Here is a 12,033-nt window from a genome sequence, read left to right as displayed (position 1 = left end):
GTTCCTCTTAGTGAAGTGGTTCGGAATATGCTCCATTCACAGACTCTCTCCATGTAGTATAAATGGAGTCCACGTTCCCCTGGAAATTCTTGACCAGCTCAGAAAAAGATTCTCCACTTGCTCAGTTGGCCTCCAGGCTTCTCTGTTGAAGTACACACAAAAGTCCTTTAACATGAGCAGCTCTTTCTTTGCACTGAAGCCTTAACGGATCGCTAGGAATGGGCACAAAACTGCACAATCCAGATGCAGAAGCTCTCTGAGGGAGGAAGTCCTTCCTTATCCACTCTCCTTCATCACTAAGAACTCTAGGAGCAGGCAGCCTTCCCTTTGCCCTCTTCTCCCCATTTCACTCAGTCCTCTTTTTTTTATTTTATTTTTTTAATAAATTTTTATTGAGTTTTACACAATTTAAAGACATACAATACATAACAAAGACAAACAAACACAAACACCAACATGTATAATTTCAAATCCTTAACTTCTTAACCCTTTCTGTAGACTTCCCCCCCTCCCATTCCTGTATCCCAATTCCAATATTTAGTTCAGCAAGTTCTTATTAAATTAACTTATATACTTAACTTTCAGAAATATATATACTTAGTTTTTAACCTTATGTGTTTAACCTATATGATTAATTTCAACACCCATCAATACATCCTTTTCTAAGGTCGATCTTAGATCCCTTCCCACAATTTCCCAGCTTCCCCCCCAAAAAAAACTAAATAACAAAGACATTAAATTCTAATTATACCCCCTTTACCATCCCAGCTTTCCTCCCCCCATTCCCGGTTTGGTCCCCAAAGAATGTCCATTGTCCTATCAGTTCTCAGCCCGGATCCCTCACATCCGAGGCTCTTAATTCTCTCTCGGACCCTCTCAGCCGGTTTTGTTGACAGTCCTTTATCTTGAACTTCATGTCTCGGAGACTCTCTATCTCAGTAGGATCTGCATTTCTTCCAGCCAAACCTCGAAACTCGAAAGCAGAGCCCAGGTGATATTTCATATTCCTTTTAAGTCCAAAAGTCCCAAGAAGTCCACAGTGGCAATCTGTAGCTATAAGCTCCCAGTTATATTTGTTTTAACTGTGTCAATTTCTCTACATCTTTGGATATTCTCCTTTGTCTCTGTATTTGGACATCTCAATTTTGGCCATTTTGATTTGCTCCCCCTAGAGGGTAAGGTAAAGGTTGGCACGGCCTAAGACAGTGGAATTTTCCAACGGGGAACAGCTCCCGTGGGAAACGACCTTGACATGAGTGGCTCACAAGAAGAGATAGTCACAAGAGCCAAGACCAAGCAACAACAACAACAACAGCTGCAGCAGCAACAGACAAAGAAAAGAGGCTCAATCTCAGGCGTAACTGCCGGATTTGCAGGAACAGCAGGACAAGAAAAAGGGACAGCTGTTTCTATGGAAGCTGTGACAGAAGCCCTGCTTAAAATAAACCAATCTCTGGAGTCTCTGACAAAACAGACTTCAGAAAATACACAAAAATTAACAGAAATATCAGTAAGACTAAACCAGAATACAGAATCTATAAATAAATTGGTAGAGGAAAACTCTACCACGCGTAAAATTGCCGAAGAAGCGAAAGCTATTGCTGGAGAGACACAAGAGAATTTAGAGCCGATTGCTAAGAAGGTTTATGAGCATGACGCAACTCTGGCCTTGTGGGAATTACAGAGAAAAGAGAGAAATTTGAAATTAAGACTGATCCCAGAGAATGAAAGAGACAACCTTGTGGAATACCTGACACGGGAGTTTGTTGACTGCTGGGATCTGGAGGAAGACGAATTTAAAATTACAACAGCTTTTAGACTGGGTAAAAAGCAGGACAGAAAGACCCCGAGAGACTGCCTGATTACATTTAGATCTAAGGAGGAAAGAGACAAAATATTAGGACTACATTTTGAAAAGGCCTTGCAAATTGGAAACTCAGCCGTACAGATCTTCAAAGACATCCCAAAATATATTTTGGATTTAAGAAACTTCTATAAGGACTTAGCTCTTCTGTTAAAGAAAAACTCCATCCGCTTCAGGTGGGAATTCCCACAAGGGCTGTCTTTTGATTACAACGGAAAGAAGGTCAAAATAAAGACAATTCAAGACAAAGACAAATTTTTGGGAAGATACCAGGAGGACCTGCAGAAGGGGACTGTAAACCCAATTGCAGAACAAAGGAGAGTATTAGATATTTTGAATCTTTCGCTTGGACAAAAACCACCACCATCAGAAGAAGAGCAACAACTTGGAGCTGTTGGAGGAGTCTCAGAAAAATAACAAGATGGCGCTGCAATTCCTTAGCTGGAATTGTAATGGGCTCAATGGGCCCTTGAGGAGAAGACAAGTATTTCACATTTTGAACAGAGAACAACTGGATTTGATATGTCTACAAGAAACCCACATAACCAGAGCTCACAGGAGATTACTTACAAATAAAAGACTAGGACAAGAATTTATCTCATCAGATAAAGTAAAAAAAAGAGGAGTTGTGATATATGTGAAAGAGAAATGGACTCCAAAAATGATGTTTAAAGATGAACAAGGGAGATATCTGGCAGTAGAGATACAAGTACAAGGAGAAAAACTTTTAGTTGTTGGAATCTATGCACCAAATGAAGGCAAATCTGACTTCTTTAAGAGACTTCATGAAACCCTGACGGACTATTTGGATTATAATATGATAATCATGGGAGACATGAATGGTGTGGTCTCCACTAACATGGACAAGGCACAAAGACTAACAGTTACTAAGGAAGGGAGACTTCCTAGGACCTTTTTTGAAATGACGGAAAACATGGACTTGATAGACATATGGAGAACAAGGAACCCTCTGGAGAGAGAGGGAACCTTTTTCTCCCAAGCAATGATGACCTGGACCAGAATCGACCAAATTTGGATTACTAGTGGTATGGCTCCATTGATTAAGAAGGTGGAAATCTGCCCAAAAACTTGCTCCGACCATAACGCCGTGAAGATGGAGATGAAACTTACAACAACTGGTCAATTTAGATGGAGAATGAATGACACCCTCTTTCGAGATAATGAGATCCTTATGAAGGCCCAAAAAACTTTAAAAGACTATTTTGAAATAAATTTGAGGGCCGATGTGGAGAAAAGAGTGATCTGGGACGCAAGTAAAGCGGTGATGAGAGGTTTCTTGATTCAACAAAACTCAATAAAGAGGAAAAAACAAAATGAGAAAAAAGAAAAGATTTTGGAAAAGATAAAGGAAGGAGAGAAAAAATTAAGAACAAAACCAAAGTCCCAGGAGATTTTAAGAGAGATTAAGTTATATCAAACACAATATATGGAATTGATGAACCAAGAGATTGAATGGAAGATAAAGCGAATGAAACAAAAGACATTCGAATCAGCAAATAAATGTGGCAAACTTCTGGCATGGCAACTGAAGAAAAGGCAGAAATTAAATACAGTTACAAGCCTAGAAGTGGATGGGAAAAATATATCTAAACCCAATGAAATCAGAAATTGCTTTTTGAGTTATTTCAAAAAACTTTATACTCAAGGCCCGCGAAATGAAGAAGATATAGATAAATTCCTTGATAAATATGGATTACAAAAAATCTCTCATCAAAGTAAGATGGATCTGAACCAGAGAATAACAGAACAAGAGATAGAGGCTGCCATTCAGAATATGCAACTGGGCAAATCTCCAGGACCAGATGGACTGACTTCCAGATACTACAAATCGCTGAAGGAATGGTTGATTCAACCACTAAAAGAAGTTTGCAATGAGATCCTTGAGGGAAAAAAGGCACCTGAATCGTGGAAAGAAGCATATATTTCACTCATACCAAAGACAGAGACTGAAAAGACCCAATTGAAGAACTACCGCCCAATATCACTACTTAATGTGGATTACAAAATTTTTGCAGACATTCTGGCAAAAAGATTTAAAAAAGTGCTGATGGAGAAGATTCACAAGGACCAAGCAGGCTTTCTCCCAAAAAGACACCTAGCAGACAATGTAAGGAATATAATAGATATTTTGGAAAAGCTAGAGGTGAATATAAACACTAAAGCAGTATTGATTTTTGTGGACGCGGAGAAAGCCTTTGACAATATTTCTTGGAGTTTTATGATAAAGAATCTTCATGGGATGGGGGTAGGCCAAGGTTTTGAGAATGGTATGGCGGCAATATACTCTGAACAAAAAGCTAAGTTGATTGTAAATAATGTAATAACTGAGGAACTTAAGATAGAAAAAGGAACACGACAGGGGTGCCCAATTTCCCCATTACTCTTCATTTCAGTTCTGGAGGTGTTGCTGAACATGATTAGAAATGACCAGCAGGTTAAGGGAGTGCAGGTCGGAGCTAAACAGTATAAGTTAAGAGCATTTGCAGATGACCTAGTATTGACTTTGCAAGAGCCAAACACTAGTACGAAAAGGGTCTTAGAAATAATCCAACTGTTTGGCCAGGTGGCTGGATTTAAGTTGAATAAACAAAAAACCAAAGTTCTAGGAAAAAACTTAACAGATATGGAAAAAGAGGAATTCCAAGAGGAGACAGGGTTGATGGTGGTCAAGAAGGTTAAATACCTAGGGGTTTATTTGACATCCAAAAATGTGAATTTGTACAAGGATAACTATGAAAAATGTTGGTCAGAGATTAAAAAAGATCTAGAAATATGGTCAAATTTGAAATTGTCAATGTTAGGCCGAATTGCAGTGATTAAAATGAATGTATTGCCTAGAATGTTATTTTTGTTCCAGACCTTGCAGATTCTGGATAAGATGGAATGTTTCAAGAGGTGGCAGAAAGACATTTCGAAATTTGTCTGGCAGGGCAAAAAGCCCAGAATCAAATTTAAAATATTGACAGATGCTAAAGAAAGAGGGGGTTTTGCCCTGCCGGACTTGAAATTGTACTATGAGGCAGCAGCATTTTGCTGGCTGAAAGAATGGATGCTCCTCGAAAACACAGACATCTTAGATCTGGAAGGCTTCAACAATGCTTTTGGTTGGCATGCATATCTATGGTATGACAAAATCAATAGTGCCTTTAAAAATCATATTGTTAGAAAAGCATTGTTTAATGTTTGGATAAGATATAAAGATCTGTTGGAAAACAAAACCCCTAGATGGGTGTCACCAGTGGAGGCCAAGGCAGTGAAGAAACTCAATATGGAGGTCGGATGGCCGAAGTATTGGGAAATTTTGGAACAGGATGGAGATAAGTTCAAATTACAAAGTCATGAGAAATTGAAACATAAGGTACAAAATTGGTTTCAATATCATCAAATAATGGAATTTTTCAAACAGGATAGGAAAATTGGCTTCCAGATGGAAAAATCAAAACTAGAAACTGAATTGTTAGAACCCAGTACTAAGAATTTATCTAGAATGTATAACTTGTTGCTGAAATGGAATACACAGGATGAAACAGTCAAATCAGCTATGATTAAGTGGGCACAGGATGTTGGTCATAACATTATGTCAGCTGACTGGGAATGGTTATGGAACACCGGTATTAAATTTACGGCATGTAATGCCTTAAAGGAAAATATTATGAAAATGGTATACAGGTGGTACATGACCCCAGTCAAGCTGGCAAAAATTTATCATTTGCCCGATAACAAATGTTGGAAATGTAAAGAGACTGAAGGTACCTTCTACCACCTTTGGTGGACATGCCCGAAGATTAAGGCTTTCTGGGAAATGATCTATAATGAAATGAAAAAGGTACTTAAATGTACCTTTCCTAAAAAACCAGAGGCCTTTCTCCTGGGCATTGTCGGCCAATTGGTGTCAAAGAGGGATAGAACTTTCTTTATGTACGCTACAACAGCAGCAAGAATACTTATCGCGAAGTATTGGAAGACACAAGATCTACCCACTCTGGAAGAATGGCAGATGAAAGTGATGGACTATATGACATTGGCCGAGATGACAGGCAGAATCCGCGATCAACGAATAGAGACGGTGGAAGAAGAATGGAGAAAATTTAAAAGCTATCTTAAGGACTACTATAAACTTAATGAATGTTAAAGTGTTCTGGTTTTTCAGAAATAAAGGGATACAGTGATACAAGGTCAGAATATAGAGAGGACTACGATGACAGAGATGGAGAGTAACAATAGGGAGTTGCTATAAAATTATGGACACTGGGATGCAGAAAGGGGGGGTATGGGGAAGTCCGAGAAAAGAGGTTTATGAAAATAGGTGATGAAACTATACATGTATGTTTGTTCTTTTAAGTGTTTGTTCGTTGTTTAAAACTTTGTAAAACCAATAAAAATTTTATAAAAAAAAAGAAGTCCAAAGGCTCCATCATTCACCTTGTACAATTTTATAATCCCAAGGTCCTCCAAACTTCCCATAAAAAAGTCTCTGCGATCCTCCTTCTCAATTGCCAACCAGGTTCCTGTCATCCAATACTTATTTCCCTTATAGTATATTTTTAAAGGCTTCTGGTTATTCTCTTTCTCCGTCGATTTTCCAACACCTCCTTCTTCCTCCTCTAAAACAACAACATTATCTTCTTGTTCGACTGCCCAAGTATTTTGAATCAGTTCCTTTGTATGGTCAGCAAGTTTATCTGCTTTAAGACTCAAGGTCATAACATCTGTTGCAAAACCTCTTTGTTGATCTTGTAAATTTCCCACGAGAAGAAACATTCTCTCGAGCTCTTTGTGTATTTTTCCATCTGCTGCCATTGTAATGTCTTTACTTCCCCTCTAGAGGGATTTAGTTACTTTGTATTTTCCTCCAACAGTCCAATTACTTTGTTTAGTTTTGTTTCTTCTTTATTTCCAGTAACCCAGAGCCAAATTTGATACAAATAACCAGCACAAATATCAATAAGCAACTTTTCCTTATTTGACAGCTCTTTTGACAGCTGTCAAGTTTCTTGTGTCTCCAGAGCCGGCTCTTTCACGGGTCCCTCCCGGGTTTCAGGGGGGGGATTACCAGTCCGTTTCTCTTCTTTTTCTTTAAAAAAGAAGGGTTGTTCTTAATTCATTCAAAATCGTGGGATTAATAATGTTAATTTCACAAGGAAACAAAAAGTCCTTTCGACCTTAGTTGTTTAAATTCTTGCTTCAAATTGTCTACATGTATGGGGGGGCGGACTTCCTTTTGACACCTCCCCCGATCGTACCGAATTTCAAGAAATTGAAAAGAGTTTTAGATCCGGATTTCTTATTACTCACGGGTTTTTGTTTTTGCAGTCCCAAATTCAAGGAAAAAAGTCAGCGCTCTCCGGCTATGGCTTGCGGCTTCGCTCCGTAGAAGTAGCGATCTGCTCCAGCACCGCGCCGCTCACCTTCCCCCACTCCAAAGCCTTTAAAAAGGCTTCTTCGCGGGTTGGGGGGCGCAAGTGGTGCCCACTGAGCCACCACATCCACAGGCTTCAGCGCCTGTGGTTTTTAAGGGTCCCCGCGTCGCCGTTGCGACGGGACCTGTCTCCCACGGAGCCGATTCTCTCCGGAGCTCGGAGAGAATCCGCCATTTGCCGTTGGCGCTAACCCGGAAGTCCATTTCACTCAGTCCTCTTGATTGTGCTTTGCAAACATTTTAGGTGGTGATTATTCCCTGTGCAGAGCTAATCACCCTCCTTACTTTTGTTCTTGGGTGTGCTCTGATGAGGGGCAAGACAGAGTTAGCCAGAAGTACATAGCCCCCTCAGCACACATGATGTGTCAATGGCAAAAGCCAGGAGAGAGCTCTCAGAAACTGATTAACTTTCTTCCAACTGGTCACCCACAGCTTCTGAATTCTCTTGAGCTGAGGGGAGTGTTCCTAGAGCAGAATGTGAAAGGAAGGAGGCTGGGGAACAACCAGGAGGCCATCCAGAAAATGTTAACTCCAGTAGTGCAGGGAATTGGACAATGTCACTGGGATCCCTTGGGGGAAACTGCTCTTCCCCCAACACACACAAAAACACACCCCAAGCTTGGTAGCTCTTCCAGGCACTGGGGACTCCCAGACATTCAATATAACCACAACTAAGGATTCAAACAGCCAACACAGACAATGTAGCTTTCAAAAACAGCTGCTTCCATGCATATAGTTCTGAGATTGCCGCCTGTCTCTTTTAAATCCTGATCATTCAGTACAGGAAGGGGGTGAGGAGAGGAAGCAATCACAATTCCCTGTGCACTACATGCATCCAACTCTCTGCAAACAGAGTCCTAGGATATTATATACAATCTAATTGCTTTCCATTTTATAAACATGCAATCTGCATTTTCACTCCATGAACAGCTGCTTTTGGTTAAAGTCCTTCAATATGTGTAGCTGGCTTGAGTAGTTTGTGTAAAAGCAGCAGCTGCAGTCTTCCTTGCCCCTCCGTCCTACAAGGAGTGGTGATCTTGCACAGTGGTAAAAAAAACAACCATCAGAGGAAGTCAGGCCTATTCTCACATCCTTCACCACCACCTACTGGTCATTGGACTCAAATACACACGACTCTCACACAGATAGAGGAAAGACCATCCAAGGAATGACTCTGGGAAGGTGACAGGAGCAAAGAGAGATGCCCCCAAAACCCACGTCCCCTTCCACACTTTAACTATTACTTACCTTGCATAGTTCAGCAGTAGGGTCCTGCCCTGACAACACCTCTAGATAGGGCTGGGAAAGACATTCACATTGCCCACAATCCTGAGCTGCTTGGACCAATGACCAGGCAGCTTCCTATGTCTGAGATAGCCGCTAACCCTTAGCCTGCTTGATAGATGGATGACATCATGCAATGAATTCTTAACTGGTTGTGAGGTGTTGGTTATCTAGCTCCGTCGGGAAAGCCTGAGATGCTTACTCTCAGGGTGGTGGGTTTGAGTCCCACACTGGGCAAAGGATTCCTGCTTTGCAGGGGGTTGGACTAGTGGTTCCTTGCAAATCTACGATTCTATGGTTCTATAAAGAGTGCTTTGCTCCTGTGCCCAGGTGGGCTTGTGTCATCCAGTAGTCTGGTGTCTTTGGAAAGCATGGAGTGTCATGTGAAACAAGGACACACTGAGGGATTAAATTATTGAAAGCTACAGAAGAATCATACACACACACCAAATCAGTATTCTCTCTACAAAGGAAAATCCTGCCTCATTGTATGGCACCAGCATCCTTGTGTAATTGCTAGGGTCCCAGCAGAGCCCACTATTGTTGATGCCTGGCCATCTGAGTCCCCTATAGAAAAACTGAGAGGCGTCTGGTGCTTTAAGAATACCAGGCCCAGTGGAACAGCATCATGAGGAAATTAAAATGGGGCAGACCATGGCAAGTTCAGCTGCTCAATCCTGGCCATTCACGGTCACTGCTGCAGACTGAAGGCTACTCATTGTTACCTGGTAATCCTTTCGCTGGGCTGTGAGGGCACTTAGGGCCTCCTGAAAACTTGTGCCACCCTTGCCAACCCCTGAGCGTGGGGGCAAGACTGCAGGCATCATTTTAATTCTAAAAATCTTCTGACACAGTCCTTTGCACAGCCAGGCATCTGCTGAGGTTCTGTTGGCTAGACCTGAAGCAAGGGGGCCCAGAGGCCCCCCAAAACCTGGAGCCAATGCAAAGTCCTCTGATGTATTGGTAATTAGGAAGAAGGCGGCGAGGATTAGCAACATATGGTCCTTACAGTCAAGGGATGTTAGCAGTGGAGTTCCACACAGCTGTAACGCAACTGGTGTTATTTAATATAAAAATGATCTGGAGTTAGGCACGTCCCGAGAAGCGGCCAAGGCTGTGGAGATTCAGCAGAATGCTGAGAGCCCAAAGACAGTGGGGCCCCTCAGCCCAAGCCACTCTCTATATACCAGGTGAATGGCCAATTCCATGTTAGGGATCATCAGGAAAATAAAAATGCTTTAACCCATGGTGTTGATCGTGCCCATTAAGTTTGTTTACACTGAGTAAATAACATTAGACACAACCCCAAATCAACATCTAAGAAAGAGGGGGCATAGTGGAGGCTTGTATGATTCTGAATGTTGTACAGAAAGGTGATTTTTTTTCCTTCACACGAGAACTTGAAATCCAGCCACTTAAATCAAGTATGAGAATAGCTAGGCAATTATCAGTTCTTGGTCTCTGGGCATCTTACTGAAAAGGCCACTCATGTGTCTGAAGCAACTTAGCATCTGATGACACCTTAAGTATTAACACATTTATTATAGCATAAGCTTTTATGGACACTAGCCTATGTCACCAAATGCATAAAGTGTTGCTGTGAGTTGCTGGTATATGTGAGTACACATAAGTTGTTTTTGGGATGCAGATAGAATTATAAATACTAAGGTCAAAGGGAAATGAAATGTAGTGAGCAAGGGTTCTTAACCAAGGGTCCATTAATTTGGCACAAACATTTATTTTTCCAGTGTGATAAAATCAGTTGTATGCAAATCTTTGTGTGTGCGTGTATGTCCTTTTCTAGGAAGAAGGTCCATAGCCTTCATCAGATGGTGATCCCCAACCAACTGGCATGGACAGTGACAAACATGCTATTAACAGTGGCAGTTGGCAACAGAGCTGGCAATAACACAAATATATTGGTTCCAGTTACAGATAGGTAGCCGTGTTGGTCTGCCATAGTCAAAATAAAAAAAATCCTTCCAGTAGCACCTTAGTTGGTCTTTAAGGTGCTACTGGAAGGAATTTTTTTATTTTGACAAATATATTGGCATTGGTAAGCCATTTAACACTTGTCCTTTGTCCTGGTTCAAGTCGCAGCTGACAGAATTTAGTATCTTTAGAATTTGCAGTTAATAGGTTGCAGTAATTTGAAGTTCCTCTATTGCTTGACTCTTCTTTAGGGGTGGGGTGATGTCTGTTCTGGAGTGGATTTTTGTTGTTGTTGTTAAGCAGAAAGCAATACGGATGAATGATATCTGGAACACAAGATACTTTAGAAATAATCGTGGCCTAGCAAACCAAAGCCTGAAAAAACTAAGTAGGATACATAAAATAAAAATAATGCATTCCAAGTGCAGATGAGGACTCTAGAGAGAATGAACTCAATTATTCTAATGTGCCACAGGCTTCATGGAACATACTTCATGTAAATCTTCCACACTTATAGGAGATAAAATTAGAGTTTAATCAAGAGAATCAATAAATAAGAGTGTTAAATCACCTCCAGGCCCAGGAAGGAGACACTGCAGAGCACTTCCTACACTCTCACTTTGTGGGGACAATGAACATGATGGTGAAGGCTAACACTTAATAGGCAGATCATAACTTCAAACTCATTAGCGCCCCAGGCCCACCTTTCAACTTTGTCACTTGGACATATTAAAAAGGACAAAGCTGCATTGCTCGAGACGGCAAGCATTGCTTTCCTCACCCTCGGCCCAGCAGGCAGCCAGGATGCCTTTGGGACGACTGGGCTGCTTGAGCTCAATCACCAGAGAGGCTGCAGATCCACTGGGATGCGCTGCCTGGCAGGGCGTTCTCTAGAACTGAGCACCAAAATGGCACCTTCATGGATCCCCCATATGACAGGGAATCCGGCTCAAAATGGCACACAAGCCCTTTCCTGAAGGGACTCTATCAAAGGATGCACAACCAACTAAGATCAGGATGCCATTGTGGATCTGGTGCTCATGCCAAGGCAGCTTCTTCTATTATTTCATCACCACCATTATTAATTTATTTAGAGCATTTGTACCTATTATTCAGGCAAAAAGCTCCCAGAGCAGCTCACATACAATAAAGTCTTGCAGGCTTGCAATCTTTGCCTTCTTTGGTGCACAGTCTCTTTCCTACTCCCTTCACCTGCTAAGTGGCCTCTGTCTCTTTTGATCCCAAATAAGAGGCAACGCAGACTGACTACTGAGCCACACTCACTACAATAGAGGATGAAAAGAATCAGAGAAGAAGGGAGAGGGGAACCAAATCTCAGAAAGAGGTCAAAAAATGTATTCATATATGATAAAGTGACATAACCCCCCAGCCCTGGCCATAAACACTAATGGATAGCAAAGTTAAGATGGCCAAATTTCATGATCACAGGAATATCTTCCTATAATCGAGCAGCTGCATACTCAGTTTTGCCTGTCCCAGGGCCTTGGTGGCA

At 41.4% G+C, this 12,033-nt stretch overlaps 1 long non-coding RNA gene across 1 annotated transcript in view; it reads left to right on the top strand.

The window, feature by feature from the left end:
- Positions 1-12,033, top strand: part of LOC308576209 — a 148,526-nt gene that overhangs the window by 104,143 nt on the left and 32,350 nt on the right. The gene's annotated exons all lie outside the window — the stretch shown is intronic.

This window comes from Podarcis bocagei (genome assembly GCF_964188305.1).
Source record: "Podarcis bocagei genome assembly, chromosome: 16".
In the NCBI taxonomy this organism is placed as follows: Eukaryota; Metazoa; Chordata; class Lepidosauria; order Squamata; family Lacertidae; genus Podarcis; species Podarcis bocagei.
The sequence above is the reverse complement of the archived record's forward strand: the minus strand, read 5'-3'. Positions and strand labels throughout refer to the sequence as shown.